Source organism: Manacus vitellinus, unplaced genomic scaffold (genome assembly GCF_001715985.3).
Source record: "Manacus vitellinus isolate BGI_N305 unplaced genomic scaffold, ASM171598v3 ctg7180002434409_pilon, whole genome shotgun sequence".
In the NCBI taxonomy this organism is placed as follows: Eukaryota; Metazoa; Chordata; class Aves; order Passeriformes; family Pipridae; genus Manacus; species Manacus vitellinus.
In genome coordinates this window covers 1-15,533 of record NW_021938639.1, presented here as the reverse complement: position 1 = coordinate 15,533, position 15,533 = coordinate 1, and the positions used below count along the sequence as shown (strand labels likewise).

Here is a 15,533-nt window from a genome sequence, read left to right as displayed (position 1 = left end):
TTTGCCAAACTCACCCAAACCTGTGCTAGGAAGAGATGGACTGGAGTCTCTGATCTCCTGAGTAGTTCTTCTGCATGATCTGGGAGCCTCTGGGATTAGACTGGGCTGGGCAGACAGGGAGCAGTTTGTCCTGTGGAGTTGGGCTGGGTTTGCTCAGGATGCCTTGGGAGGCAGGGCTGGGGAGGCTCCTCTGTTGGCTGTAGTGGTGGAAGGTTGTAGCAGGAGGGATGGAGCCTTCGACCTCCTGCTCCCACCGTGAGCCCCAACGGGACCGTGCCCTTGGCAATGGAGGGCCCCCATTGCTGAGTCAGCGGTTCCGGGGGCCAGGAGGGATGGGATCAGGATGCCGAGCTCCACCCAGGGCCTGGGCTGCAAATGTTGTAACCCTGGAAAGAACTGAAAGCAGAGTGAGATGGAGGCCAAGCTCCAGCAGAAGGATGGGTGAGAAAAGACCCTGGTCCTCAGGTGGAGCTTTGAATTCCATGGAAAAATGGATCCTGTCAGACGGTTCAGGCCCTTGTGGGTGCTGGAGCAGAGGCCTCTAATTTATGGTCACCCTAAAAAGTTGCAAGGGCAGCAAGTTTTGACTGCAGGATGAGGTGGGAAACCAAGTGAAGTGGTCCAGAGAAAAGCTGAGCTTCAAATTGGTCCTGTGCCAGAGCAGCCTCGTGCAGTGCTTGTTGCTGTCCCTGAGTGTCCCATTGCAGTGGATATTTCCAAGGGCTGCCTTGTGCTGGGGAACACTGAGGGCAGTTCCCTTTCCCTGGGCACGTTTCCCCCCTCGAGGGTGGCTCCACAGTCCCACCCTCTGCCCTGGGAGTGTGGCAGAACACCTGGACCCACTGTCCTTGTCAGAGAGGGGACAAGGGATGGTTGGATGGGTGAGGGACTGGTTCAGGGAGTACAAGCACCATTAGAGTGAGTAGTGCAGCACATGGAAAGAAAGGGGGGGAGTTAATCCAGACAGAATTCAAGCACCTCCCCAACCTGTGATATTTTTAGGAACTCAGTGGCATTGTGGTCCCCAGGAAGTGTTGCCCAGGACTAGGCAAGTGACTTGAGGCTTTGTCACCCCCAGAGCAAGGTGGAAGCCCAGCAGTTTATTGGTTTGTTTGGCTTTTGGTGACAAGAAGGTCCTCCTTTGGGACCAATCCTTGGCCCGTGCCGTAAAGTCCCAGGACAGAAGTGTGAGTTTGAGTGGGAAAGGAGCAGCCAGGAGCGTTTGAAACAGCTCAGGGAGCAATTCAACAGGCTCCGGACCTGTGGCCAATACGAGCCAGAGAGGGGGAACTAAAGGTTCCTGCCAGTGCTAATGATGCCCCTTGGAGCCTCTGGCAGAAGTAGGGTAATGTAAGGGGGGAACTTTTGAATTAGGTGATCAGTGGAGCATAGAGGTGTGAGAAAGAAATCCTATTAGGATGTGAAACCAGCTAGAGTCTGGTACAATGTAACTTGATGGCACAAGCTAATTGTAGGGTCCATTGTGCTTTTCAGCAAGTCAGCCTGATATCCCCTGTTCTGAGAGTTGAGTTCTTCCTTGGTTCTGCTACATATTGCCAGATAGATACCTCTGCCCTTGAAACACAAGGGTAGAGGTCATACCCAGGGGTGAGGAAGATGATGGTGAGAGGAAGATGCTGTGGGCAGGGGTCGCTGGCCCCTTGCCCTCCAAGTAGGGCAGGCCCAGACTGTTGCCATCAGGCAATGCTCAGGCGGGGTTTGGCTGCCATTCAGGCCTCCCCTTACACTGCGTCCTGGCCCTACGTGGTGTAATGTGGAGCTGATAAAAATGGGCTGTCAGGACTGCTGAGCTGAGCGATCCTCATCCTGCCACCCAGCCTGTGCTGCTCCGCGGGGACGCCCGCCAAGGGATGGGCACCGACCAGCTGCTGCAGATCCTGACAGCCCTGCCTGTCTGGGGGGTGGGCAGAGTTTAGTGATGGGAAGCCACCGAGAAGGAAGACTTTAAATATCCTTTAGTGTTCCTTTAATACCCTTTATTTAGTATTCATAATATTTTCCCTTTAATTTCCCCTTTTACTAACCAAATAGCGTGTTAATAGTGATCCATAATATTGTGTTAAGATCCTTTTTGGTATCCCTTTGACTCCCTTTTTACTAGTTAATATTATACTGTATTGAATGCTGTTCTTAGTATTTGTTTTAATGCCACATGCTAAGGTAGTTCATTTGTATCCTTTTTTTAACTTTTGATTCTCTTTGCTAAGTTTATTATTATTATTATTATTATTATTCTCACTGCAATAAAGATATTTTGTGTGTTTGAATGTTTGTGGCACTTGTCTTTATTCCGGGCATGTATCCCAACGAACTGTTACAGGTAGGAAGGAAGTGCCCTCAGGATTTGGGAATAGGAAGTTACTGGAAGCCAGCCCAAGATAGACCCTGTTGGAGAAGTGGCTCTGAGTATGTTATTGGGCTTTAGTGGGAACAACAAATGATAAGAGGGCCTGAAATCCCCCTAAGGCCTTGGGTAAAAAGCTCCTCCAGGGTGCACAGGCCAGGCCATGCTCAGGAAGGCAGCACCATGGAATGGAGATGGTGGATCCAAGCCAGAGCCAGAGCAGGGGTCGGGGCAGGAGCGAGGCCTCGGGAGGGAGTTGCCAACGGCCCTGTGGTTGAAGCAGCAAGTGTAGATCCCCTTGACAGTGAGCACAAATCACTGGGAAATGGGGAAAAGCCCTAAAGCAAGTGCTGGGAGAAGAGAGGGAGCATGCATGGCTCACTGCTGGGTCAACCACATCTGTCAGTGGGAAGCACTTTTGGAAAGCAGGAGCTTATAACCCGTGCCAGAGTCACGATGGGGGGAGGCAAAAGTAGTCCATGTGCTGAGTGAGCCACTGGACCTGTGGGAATTAAAGAGGAAGAACTAGGGCAGTGTCAGGTTTGTAGGGATTTGGGGTCAGGTGGCAGTGGTTTGGCTGCTTGGCTCCCAAGTGACACCCTCACTGAATCAGTGATTAAATGCAGACAAGGAAGATGGGAATATATTCCTGTGAATAAATGTTAATGGAGGGAATGATCTTCCCATGTTTTAGCTTGCTATCTTACAGAAACTCTGGATCCTGGCCATCCTCAGAACCCTCGTGGTCCCTCTGGGCAATGCTGTTGGCCTGGGCAGTGCCCTGGAAAAGGTGCCTGGGTCAGGTGACTTGGTTTGATTTGGATGGAGATGGAAAAGCAGCTCCAAAACAGGCCCCCAGGACAAGGTGACCCGGGAAGCAAATGGCCCTTGCCCAGGGGTCAGTCTGACTTTGTGCCCGGGGGGACTCTGTGGCAGGGCCGGGGTCTGTTGGGCTCATTGTGTGGGCGGCTGTTGGTGCCCTCGGTGGGATTGGATGGATGTGATTCCAGGGGCTGGGAGCACTGTTGCCATGCAGTGCTGTAGTTTCCCTTACGGTGCTGGGTCCGGGGGGTCTCCCTGGCATCGTTGTCCCCCTGTGTGAGCGGTGCCAGTCCCAGCCACAGTGTCACAGCAGCAGGGCTGTCCCCTGGGCTCTGCCTGCTGGGCTGTTCTGGGTCAGTGCTGTCAAAAGAGCAAAGGGATCAGCTTGGGCAGGGGATGGCACAGTTGGGCATCATCCTCCGGAGGAGAATATTGGTCCAACTGTTGGGCAGTAATTTATGAACTGGGCTGAGTGCACATGCCACAGTGTGTATATTGTAATACAAAGCAATAAGGCACAGAATGACTTAATGGGTACCAATGAACTGATCTGGAGGACAGTATTCACATCCTGGATTGCAAAAATTAACTGGATTTTGTCTCCTGAATTGCTGCAGTGCACCGACTGATATCGTGGTGGAAAAATAACACACTTCAGTGTAAGTAAACCAGGGATTTTTGTATGTAAGTGCAAATTATTGCCCTGCAAATTTGAAATAAGACTTGACTTGATCACCAAATGCAAACAGTAACTATAGGGGTCAATTAGTGACCTTTGGGCATCAGGTTAGAACAACTCCCTGCTCCCCGCTGGTGGGACATATTTACAGGATTCTCACCACCTGCTACAAAGTTTTTGAACCCTTTAATCCATCCACTAATCCCAGTAATTATTGTACTGACTTTATGAACAACAGAGTTGCTGTCTCTGGGATCAATGACAGGAAGGTGCTTCTCCCGTGTCTCTGCCCTGCCCAGGGATCAAAGGAGCAAAGGAAAGGATGAGAAGTTGGCTGAGAATTGAGCCCCGGGGCTGCTGGCCCTGAGGAGCAGGGTAAGGGCTGTGTGTGCTCAGGGGCCCTGGCTAAAGGCTGCAGGTGCAGTGAGTGTGTGCTGGGCAAAGGCAGCCAAGGTGTGTGCAGCTGTTCCGTGCCCTCCACCCTTGGCCCCGCCGGGGCGCCTGCCCAGCGCTCCAGGGGTGGCCAACGGGGAGCTCACGGAACCTGCCCGTGCCCACGGCCCCACAGTGCCAGGCCTGGCCTAAAGCCGGCTTTGTTGGGCACAGCCTGGCCAGCGGGACCCCCTTGGAGCCGCCCCGCAGCCTCCCCTGGGGTGGAGGCACCCGCAGGAATTGTCCCGGTGCCGGAGCCTGCGGGATCGGCTGCCCCGGGGCTGCCGTGTGGGCTGGGGGGGAGCGGAGGGGGCCGTGGGGGAGGCATTTCTGCTGAGCCACAGTTCTGTCTCTGGGGCAGTCAGGAGGGGATGCCTTGCTCATTTCCTTTTGTATCCCCTAAATCTGTGTCCCAGGTGTTGGAGTGGGTTTGTTTAAGCTGTTCCTATTATTCCATGAGTGGGGGGAAGTTGTTTCCTGGAGTGCCCTGTCTGTCAGCAAAACAGCAGGCCAAAAGGATCCTGGCAAGTGCAGCACTGGAAGAGTCAGGAAGACTCAAAAATGCACCAGTTCTCAGGAAGCACAACTTTGTAAAACATTGATGAAGCTAAAATTCCCCAGCATTGAACTGTTGGGTCCCAAATGATAGCGGAGGGAGAGGCAGAAAATGCCACTGCTGCTGGGGCTGAACTGTGCAGTGACTGGGCAGGACTTGGCCCTGCTGCCTGAGTGCATCTTTCGGATGGATCCCAACTGTCAGCCCCTGGCTCCATAACTTGAGTAGATGGTGTTCCTGCAAGCCCAGCTGCTGTGTTGGTGGTGCTGTGGGCACCTCTGGCCCTGGTGTGCTGTGAATGTGTTTGTGTTGCAGCTCAATAAAGTCCCTTTCAGTGGTGATTGTGTCATTTTTGTGTCAGTTGCTCTCAGTTCCTGTCCCCTCTTCCCCTGCCCCAGTGGCTGCATCACTGCCTTGTGCCTAAAGGAACTCTTCCCCTGCAGCAGTTCCCTGCTGCTCTCAGAGAGGGTGGAGCTGAGGCCCCTGAGGAAAGGGAAAAAGGATCCATCCAAGGCAGGCCCGTGCTCACCCCCTGCCTTCCTCCAGCCTCCCGTGTTTCCAGTTCCCCTCCCTGCTGGACACCCAGCCTGTTCCCAAACAACCCCTGTTCCTGTTCTCTCTCTGTGTCTCCCCTCCCAACTCCCCTCCTCTAATCTCCAGCTGCCCAGGCCCTTATTTTTGAGGGGCATTCCTGGGCTGCTGTCCCCCCCTTCTTTATAAATGAAGTGCCAAGAGCCCCAGGTGCAGAGAGGTCTGCAGGGAATCAGTGCCAAGAGCTGCCTGTGCCTGCCTGTGTTCCTGCAGTTCTCCTTCCTGTTCTCCCTGGGCTGGAGAGACCTGCCTGCCCTGTGTTTATTGGAGCAGAGGGATGGGATTAAATTTGTCCAGAAGGTTTGTTCACGGACACTTGTTTTCTGACAGGCAGTGCCATTTTCCTTTTGCCTTTCCCAAGTTTTTCCAAGTGCTGCCCAGCACGGGGATCCGTGTGCTGGGACAGTGATTGGCAGGAGGAAGGGGAGCCTTGGCCTCACCTGCCCAGCTCAGGTGGGTGGCAGAGAATTGGGGTGGGCTGGCAAGGCATGAACATATTTCTGAGTTCTGGAGTGCCTCGAATCCTCTCCCTGTCAGCTTCCTCTCCCTCATTTCCTGGGCTCCAGCATCCCAGGTGTCTCTTCCTTTGCCCAAAGTCCAGTGGCAGAGGATTGACTAACTCCCAAGGGGGGTTTGGAGTGAAGAAGGTTCTGTTCAAATGGGGCAAGGAATGCAGTAAGAAAGATGAGCCTCCTTTTAGTGCCTGAAGTAGAGAGGAATAAAGATGCTGGAAAAGGCCACGTTTCATTTGTTGTCCCCCCTGGATTTTTCATGGCTCAAACTCTCTAGTGAGCAATTGAAGAGAAGGGTGAAGGGCAGGAGCCTTTGACTTGCCCAGTGCACTTAATTGCCTTGTTCTCCTCTCTTCCAGGCCAGGCCAAAGCCCTGATCCAGCCCAGCTCTGCCAAGTGCCCTGGGCTGGGAGCAGCCAAAGGCAAGAGGCTGCAGCCCCGCCGGCCGGGCTGGGGGCTCCTGGTGCTGCCCGTGGGGTGGGGTAAGTCAGAGGGACACCTTTCTCTCCTCCTGCCTGTTGGCATTTGCTCCCTGGGCACTGGATGTGTAAGGAAGGACGGAGTAGCAGGGAAGGGGAGTATTTCCAAACTGTCTGAATGTTGTCCCTGGGTTTGGGATGGAGCAGCCATGGGGGTGGTTGGGTTTGGCCTGGGCCGGTCAGGATCAGCCAGAAAGGACCCACCAGACCCCTGAACCCTCACTGGACATGTCCAGCCCCTCAAGTCATTAATTTTCAACAGAGGACAAGCAAGTGTTGGTACTTGCTTCTGATCTGTGGAGAATTTCCTTTGGAATGATCAAGCAGGGAATGTATCCCTGCAAAGCATCTTTTTGGGTCTTTTGTTTGTTTATTTGTTTGTTTGTAATTTCCTCTCTGGCTTCAATGAGTTTGGTGTGCTCCTGTTAAGGAAGCAACATGTTTTTATCTTGAAATTTGGGGTGGTTTGGTTTGTTTAGGCTTTTTCCCCCACTGACTCGGGCCTTCTGTGCATAGTCCGTGTTGTCCTACAGGACTGTTCTGGTTCTGGGTCAGAAAGAGAGAAGGGAAGTGGCTTTTCCTCATCTGGAATGTTTCCAAGCAGAAGTGGGACATCGTCCTGCCCCTCCCCAAAGCACTGCAGGCACCTGGGAGTAGCTCAGGGCTGGCCCAGTTCTCTGAGACAGAACCATGGGGGAGAGGTTTAAGTATTAATCACATCTCTGGTGTCCCTTGGTTGCAAAGATTGGGTCCTCCAGTCCCGCAGTGTTAAGGAAAACAAGGAACTCCTGTTCTTCATGGCAAACCTTCTGTTATTGCTTGTGCAGTCTATGGGTTCTGTTGTCTGAGTTCCTGTCCAGGATCGTTCTAAGAGAACCTGTTAGAAATTTAGAGGTAGGATTAGAATTCGGGTCTGTTGCCTACCCAACTGCCTCCAAGTCCTGATGGACTGGAGTGATGAGTGCTCTCAGCCCAGGCTATTTCTTAGTCTTGTGGCTTTCCCTCAGCTGTGGGTGAGGAATTGTGCAAGCAAGGCCTGTGTGCCCGTGGGTGTCTCCCGTGTGTGTCCGTGTGGCAGGGCTGGGACAAGGACTCGTGCAGGGACCCAGCTGGCACTGGAGCTGCTGCCATTCTGAGCCACTGCCAAGGGCTGGGGAGAGACCATCTGGGAGGCTGTTCCCAGGGTTCCATTGGGAGCTGGATCTCCCTCCAGCTGCAGCAGCCAGGGGAGGGTTCTTCCTTGTGCAGCCCAGTGGCTTCTGCTCAGGCTGGCCCAGAGTGGGGCTGGGGCAGGTTCTCCAGGGAACTGGAGCCAGCCCTGAACGGGGCTCTGGAGAGCAGGAGCTGCAGGGACTGAGGTTTGCAAAGCTGGGCTGAAGTTTGTCAAAGCAGCAGAAGATTGTCATTCCTGTGGGTTTGTGGAGTCCCTGTTGGTGCCCAGGAGAACTGGGTCAGACTGGGCTTTGTGGTCCGAGAGCTGCAGCCCTAAATTTGGCAGGCTGTGTGTGCTGGCAATGAAGTGCTATCCCAGAGGCTGATGGTTTCTGTCTCCAGGGATGCCCAGGACACTGCTAATCCCCAGGGATCTGCTCTGGGTCCAGGCTGTCCGTGCTAGAGGGCCCTGGTGGCTGCAGTCCCTGAGCCCGCAGAGACAGAGAGAGCCCTGGCCCGAGTGGCCTTTGGCCCCTTGTCCTGAATTTGGGGTGAGCCTGGGAGCGTGTGGAGGGTGAGAATGAGGGCTGTGTTTCCAATACATCATCCCTGGGAAGATCCTGTTGTTCCAGAGCGCTGGGGACAGTTTGGGCTTGGCAGCTTCAGAGCTGGATTGGAGCAGTCCCTGAAAAGAATCAGGAGAGTGGAGGTTTGTCCCAGTGGTGCTTTCACACCTCACTTGACAGTCTGGGCTTTGTGTTTGAGGTTGTCCTGTATTTGCTCTGCAGATAAGGGGCCCTTCCCAATTCAGCCCAGCAGATGCCAAGGGCTCTGACAGGAATATTTGTTCTTTCCTTCCCTTTGGGATAACTTCATCTCCAAAGTGCCATGAGCAATTCCTTAATTTCTTCTGGAGAAAACCAAGTGTCAGAGGCAGTTTGCTAAGGAGCCCAGAAGTGTCTTTGGAGCAGAGAGTGCTGCCAGCTCTGTGTGCCTGTCCCCAGCCTGGCACTGCCCACAGGGACACACGGGGCACTGACCATTAGAGGGAACAAAACCACTGCCTGCCAGAGGGTTTGTCCTGGGCCAGTCAGGCCTTGGGCAGGAATTGCACTGGGCAACTCCATCAGCTGCTCTTCCCCCACAAAGCCCCATCCCCTGGGCATTAATGACGTGCCCTGTGCCCACCGCTCACTGTTCACCCAACTGAAACCAAAGCAAGGCTTGCTTTGCTTGGAACAACCTAAAGTAACTTTAAAACAAAATAAATCAATTTTTCTTCTTTTTTTTTTTTTTTCTTTTAGATGCTGGAATTGCCTCTCTGGGTGTGTGCTGAGCTCTGGCTGCAGGGCACTGTCAGGCCTTGGTGGCTGTGAGTTCCTGTTCTTCTCCCTGGGAAACTGGAAAGAGTTATTCCTTGGATTGCAGAAATGTTTTCTGAAACCTGTCCCCTTCTTTGTGCCTTTTGCTGACAGATCTTCTCTTTCTGCCTTTGCATGTACAGCTGTTCCCTGATGTCCATTCACTGGCCTGAATTCCTTGCAGCTCCCAGCTGGGGAAACCTGGGAGAACATGGCAGGGACAGAGGTGACATTTGTAGCTGCCAACTTGGGGTAATTTCGAGGGGACCCAGCAACTGTTTGTGTAGGAAAAGGTGAGGTGCTGCAGAGGGGAGGGAGGTGGCATTTTGGAGGGGTCCCACTGAGGGGGGAGTGGAGAGCCTGGGGCTGGAGTGTGAGTTCTTAAAGAGGGAAGAAGGGAAGGATGCTTGGGAGGGAAACACTCAGGGAATGTGTAGGGATGGAATGGAAATTTGGAGTGTCGGGAAGAGAAAATGGGTGATGTAGAGGAAGGGAAATGTTGGGGGTAAGAGTTGATCTCATCTGTAGAGGACAGAATGACCATTTGGAGGTAAAGTGAGGCAGTCAGTGGTGGGCAGGTAGGGAAATTTCTGTTGGTAAAATCAGAGATGATGTGGAGCAGAGAGGATGCAGATCATGATGGACACTGAGGCAGTCAACAGAGGGCAGGAAAGGAAACCTTTGGGGGTAAAACTTGAGGGAATGTCCAGGGCAGAGACTGAATATTTTGAAGGATAAATGAATACTCAGTGGTGGACAGTTGGAGAGTGTTTTGGGGTAAACTTGGGTTAGTCCACAGGGTAGAGAATGAACATGTATTTGTACAGAGGAGCTGATTACATGTGGGTAGGTAAGGAGAATTTTGGGAGTAAAATCTGGGCAATCTGTAGCAGAGTGAATGAATATCTTGGTGTGAAGTGAGACAGTCAGTGGTGGGCAGGTAGGGAAGATTTCTGTTTGTAAAATTTGAGGTCACGTGGAGCAGAGAATTTACATCCTGAGGTAAACTGGGGTAATCAGTTGTGGACTCGTAGGGAAAATTGGGGGGGAAATATCTGAGGTAATCTGCATGGTAGAGAATGAATATTGAGAGATGAACGTGAGGTACTCAGTGGTGGACTTGTAGGGAAAATTGTGGGGGTCAGATCTGTGGCAATGTGCAGCAGAGAGAAGGAACATTTTGGAACAAAGTGAGGCAGTCAGTGGGGGAGAGGCTGAGAAATTTCTGAGAAATTTCTGAGTGTGAACCTTGAGCAAAACTGCAGGGCAGAGAATGAATATTTGGAGGTCCAAAAGAGGTAATCAGGAGTGTGCAGCAGGGAAGACTCTGGGGAGAGAATGACTCTTTTGTGTTCAAAAAGAGGTAATCAGGAGTGGGCTGGAAGGGGAAAGTTTGGGGGTTAAAAAGGAGGTTCATTCTCTGCAGGGCAGGGAATGAACACACTGAGGTAACCTGAGGTAGTGAGTGGTGACAGACACAGACAATTGTGGGTGTTATAGTTCAGGTGATCTGCTGGGGAGAGAAGGAATCTGTTGAGGTAAAGATGAGGCACTCGGTGGCAGACAGGTGGGGAGAGGTTTGAGATAAGCCTGAGGTGTGTGTGGGGTGCAGAATGACCCTCTGTAGGTACAAAGGAGCTGGTCAGACGTGGACAGGTAAGGCAGATGTTGGGAGTAAAATGTGGGGCAATCTGTCCCAGAGAGAATGAATATTTTGGGGTAAGGTGAGGCAGTCAGTAGTGGGCAGGGAGGGAAATCTTTGTTTGTCAAAGCTGAGGTAATGTGCAGCAGAGAGAATGCACCTCCTGGGGTAAACTGGGGTAATCAGTAGTGGACAGGTAAGGAGGTTTTGGGGGAAACTTTGAGGTCATCTCTGTGGCAGAGGATGAATGTTTGGAGGTAAAAATGAGGTAATAAGTAGTTTGCAGGCAGGGAAAACTGTGAGGGTAAGTGTGGATGTCACCTAGGGGAGAAAATGAGCCTTTTGAGGTCCAGTGAGGCAGTCAGTGGTGGGCAGGGAGGGAAAATTTCTCTTTGTAAAATCAGAGGTCATGTGGAGGAGAGAGAATGCACCTCCTGGGGTAAACTGGGGTAAACCTTGCAGACCTCCAGGGAAAATGTTTGGGGGGTAAAACTTGTGGGAATCTGCAGGGCAGAGAGTGACTCTTCTGAGGTGAAAATGAGTTCCTGGGTGGTGGAGAGGTGGGGAAAGTGTTGAGAGTAACCTGGAGGGGGTCTGCTGGGTAGAGAATGAACATCTTGATGTAGAAGTGAGTTGCTGAGATGTGGAGAGGTCGGGAAAATGCAGTGGGTCCAGTGTGAGGTCACCTGTAGCAGAGAGGATGTGCCTCCTGATGGACACTGAGGCAGTCAGGGGTGGGCAGGAGGGGAAACCTTTGGGGGTAAAACTTGAGGGAATGTCCAGGGCAGAGAATGAATATTTTGAAGGATAAATGAGGTACTCAATGAGGTATTCATTGGATTGCAGAAATGTTTTCTGAAACCTGTCCCCTTCTTTGTGCCTTTTGCTGACAGACCTTCTCTTTCTGCCTTTGAATTTACAGCCTCTGTGTGGCTCCCAGCCAGGAAAACCTGGGATAACTGAGGAGGGACAGAGATGAAGGTTTTATCTACACACTTGGGGTAATTTCTAGGGGATACAGCAACTGTTTGCCTAGCAAACTGTGTTTAACCACATTGGACCAAGTTGTGTTTGCACCAGCTGGGGCCAGAGGTACCAGGCAATCCAAAGCAAACCCTGCTCAGCCTCTAAATCCCAGGGGAAGTTCTCCAAGCTGCTCATTGAGGGACTACAGATACATTGAAATGGAACCAAGAGCACTACTAAGTTTCCCGGGAATCCCAGGATTGCTGTCCTAGAATTTTGAACAGGTTTTTAAGCTTTTTATGACAATAAGGGCTTCCTTCCTTTGATTGAATCCTGCGGTAGGATTTGGGGTTTCTTTGGATTCTGAATCCCTCCCAGTGGCCCTGACACTGGTCAGAGCTGGCAGGACAAACAGAGTCAGAGCTCCTGGCAGGCACAGGGGCTTTCCCCCAGAGTGGATCCAACTGCTGCCCCAGCCTGGCCCGGTGGGATCTGCTTTGGCTCCCGGCTTCTGCCAGAGGCAGAATGTGTTCCCTTGATTGGAATGAGGATCCCGTAGCTTCATCTCCTGGAGGTTCCCTGGGCAGCTGATCCGCTCTGCCCCGTGTCCTGCTCTCAGTTCCTGCCCAGCCAGAGCCAACTGTGCCAAGGGCACGAGCACTCCCAGCCTGGATAGGGAACGGGGGACTGGCTTGTGCACAATTCACCTAGAAAGTCAAACGAGGGGATTGTTGGAGTATCTGGCTCCTTAGGGAACCTGCTGGCAGTAGAGAACCACAACCCCAAACCTCCAGCTGTGGGTGGAGTCGGGGAATGTAAACCAGCACAAACTCATCCCCCAAAATGAACCGTGGGAGAGCAGGACCAAATAAGGGTCAGTGTCCCTGTGGAAAGGCAAAAGGAATCTTTTGGGACTTGGATTGTCCCCTTGGGAGATGGAGGTTGCTGGGATGCAGAGAATGCCCTCCCTCAGGCTGCCAAGATCTCTCAGTGCAGCAGCTTTGGCCGACAGGGCAGCACAAAGATCGTTCTCTGCGGGGCCCAGGTTTGGGTTCCGGTCTCAGCTTTGCAGGTTTGGATGAATTCTACCTACAGCCCGCAATTCCATGGGGAATTCCTGCTGGAACAGCCTCCCAGTGCCTCCTGGAGCCCGGATCTTCCCCCGCAGAGCTGCTGCTTTAATGCCAGGTTTGCCGGGAAGCAGCCGCGGTTCCAGGTTTGCTCAGCGGGATCGGGACAAGGACAGGTTGATATTCCACAGGCTTTGCTGTTTATAACCCTCCTTCCCCAACCCCGCTGGTGTCCCGGGGGGACTTGAGCGAGTTCCCTGGAATTGGGCCGATTCTCCGCCCCGGGCCGGGCTCCAGGGGATGTGTTGGCCCGGGAGAAGGCGGGGGCCGGACGCGCTCCCGGCCCGGGGCGAGGCAGCCCCTGAGCACGGGCGAGGACGTCTCTCCGGCCGGGAAGCCGCTGTCCCTTCGGAGCCTCGGGAGCGGCCCCGGGGAGTTCTTTTCCCCGAGGAAAGGGATGCACATCCCTGCCTTCAGGGCACCTCGGCTCTGCCCCACCTGTTCCAGCTGTCCACGGGTTCTGCGGTTGCGGTTGGGTCCCCGAAAAACTGCGAATTGCATCCAAGCCCAACATTCTCCAAGCACCCCCTTTTCCTTTCAGGCATCTCCGAGGGCTCTCGCTCGGGATTTAGTGCCGCTGAGGGCACATGGCCCTGGCTTTAAGGCTGCTGCTGGCTGCTGGCCTCCGGCTGGAAGGGCAGGGATTTGGGGCGGGCGGGACACACGCGGGGGGCGCGGGGGAGCTCTGGGAGGTGGGCCCTGGGAATGGCTGCCCGCGCTGCTCTGCAGCCCCGCCGTGCCGACACTGCCGAGGGCCGGCTGGATTCTCTGGGTCCTTCTGGGCTGGCGCTGGGGCGTGTCCAGGGTGAGGCATCTCAGGGGGCCCGTTCAGAGCAGCCCCCGGCTGAGGAGCCGCGGGCAGCCCTTTCCCCGTGCCCACCCCACGGGGGCTGTAGGGCACAGCTTCAGGGCACAGCTCCTCCATCCCCTGGCAATAGGAAACCCAAGCAGGGCTGGGTCACTCTCTGTCGCTCCGGCGTCCTCCCGGCCCGCGTTCCCTGCCCAGCTGGGACTGCCTAGGGAGCCCCGAGAACATTCCTGGCGGGAAGCAGGAGCCGCCGAGGGCTCCGTCCAACTCCGGGCCCGAAAAGCGGCCCCGACCTGAGCACCCCCAGCATTTTGGGATCCAAACGCTCACCTGGAGGAGACGCCCCCCCGCAGGCGGGACCAGGCGGCGACACTCGAGCAACGCCTTTGCCTCGGAGCGAGGGATCCCTCCGGACTGGGTTGGCTCTTTTATCCCTGGAAATGAGCTCGGTTGTCGCACGAGCACCTTTACAGCCGTTGGGTGAATCCCGGGCAGGGCCGGAAAATCTCCCTGAGCAGGGCAGTGATGAATTGGTGCCCGTCCCCAGCCGGGCACAGCCCAGCCGGCCGCGCTCCCTCCGGCCCGGGGCTGCGAAGGGCTCCTGCCGAGATTGAATAAAAGCGCATTTCCTGACTCTATTTCTCTGCGCTCTTGCCCCTCTTTTGACTCGCGCAGCACCGTCCGGTTGGACATTTCTTGGTTTCCTCCCCTGTAGCCGTTTCCCTCCCAGGCAGGACCTTCCCCGTCTGCAAATAAAGAGGAAATGTTTCAACGGGATTTTGAAAAACCAGAGGGTTTGGCCCGGGAGGGAGCGAGTTGCCGAGGAAACAGGGGAGAGGAAGGAGAGCCTCAGGTCTCACCTGGCAGGTGTCAGATGAGCCGCACCTTATGGATGGCAGGGCAAAGAACAGCTGTGGGTAATTGCCCAAGTTCCGCAGGCAGAGCTGGGAGCAGCCTGTGCCCGACCCGCGGCACGGTCAGTGCCAGCTCCTGGGGCCGCCTGAGGACAGACACAGGGACACGGGGACAGACGGGCAGCTCTGCTCGGGGTCCCGGAGCACGGGAGGAACGGGGAAAGGGCTGCCCTCGTTCTTCCCTGCCCCGGCAAACCCCCGGCTCCCCGCGGCCGGAGCGGGCCCGTGGCCGGAGCCCCGGCGGGACCCAGAGCCCTCGTTCCCGGGGGACCCTGCGGGCGGGAACCCCCGCGGCCGCGGGGAAGGGGGAGGCGGGCGATGTTCTCCCCGGGAGCGGGTGCGGTGGCCTCGGGGGTGCCCGAGCGGGAGAGCTCCGATCCCGCTGGGGGTGCGGGCGGCACCCCTTCTCGGGGGTCTCGGGGTCGGCCCGGCGTGTCCCCGCGCCCCGGCCGGTCCCAGCCCCGGCTCCGCGTCTGCACGACGAAAGCGCCGCCGTTCTCGCCCCCCGAAGGGCCCGGCAGAGCCCGGCCGAGCGGCCCCGCCGCGCTCGGCCCCAGCGCCCGCCCCGGAGCGGCTCTTCCCGCCCGCGTTGCCGGGGGTACAGGCGGCGAGACCGGGCTGGGATGAGCCCGGCACCGATCCTGGTCCCCGTCCGGGTGCCGAGCCCCATCCCAGCCCCAAGCCAACCTCGCTCCTCCGGTCGCGGTCCCGGTCCGGATCCTTGTCCCGCTCCTCCTGCCGAGCTCCCTCGCCAGCCTCGGTCCTCCGACGCGCCGATCGCTCCCGCAGCATCCCGGTACGAGCTTCCTGCACAAGCTCGGGACGAGCGCGGCTCTGCCGGCTTTGAACGGCGCGGCCGGGGCGGGGCCGGGGCGGGGCCGGGGGGCGGGCGGAGCGGGGCCCGGCAAGGTGTGGCGAGCGGCGGCCCGTCAGGTGGCCGGGGCGGGGGCGGCGAGGGCGGGTGGGGGGCGGGTTTTAGGCGCCGGAACTCGCCCCCGCCGCCATTTGCTCGGGCGGTGCGCGGGGAGGCGGCATCGCCGCGGGAGCCTCTCGCTGCCGCGGCTCTTTTGCTTTGCTTTCGTTTTTACTTTTCTCCCTTTTTTCCGTCCCCTCCCTTCCTCCCC

At 55.6% G+C, this 15,533-nt stretch overlaps 3 long non-coding RNA genes across 4 annotated transcripts; 2 read left to right on the top strand and 1 right to left on the bottom strand.

Moving 5' to 3' along the window:
* The first annotated feature begins 1,581 nt into the window (after positions 1–1,581).
* On the top strand, positions 1,582–4,803 carry LOC108643720. 2 transcript variants are annotated; one of them, XR_003915674.1, is made up of 4 exons: positions 1,582–2,427; positions 3,805–3,846; positions 4,105–4,241; positions 4,782–4,803. It is a non-coding gene; the product is annotated as an uncharacterized LOC108643720 (long non-coding RNA). The 2 variants fall into 2 exon arrangements; XR_001923000.2 differs by lacking the exon at positions 1,582–2,427 and having other exon boundaries at positions 3,095–3,846.
* Positions 4,804–5,578: 775 nt separating this feature from the next.
* Positions 5,579–9,086, top strand: LOC115307340. The gene is made up of 3 exons (XR_003915676.1): positions 5,579–5,898; positions 6,317–6,439; positions 8,893–9,086. It is a non-coding gene; the product is annotated as an uncharacterized LOC115307340 (long non-coding RNA).
* On the bottom strand, positions 8,842–14,602 carry LOC115307339. Its single transcript, XR_003915675.1, has 3 exons — positions 14,356–14,602; positions 13,826–14,241; positions 8,842–8,988 (listed from the first exon to the last, which is right to left on the bottom strand). It is a non-coding gene; the product is annotated as an uncharacterized LOC115307339 (long non-coding RNA).
* Positions 14,603–15,533: the final 931 nt, after the last annotated feature.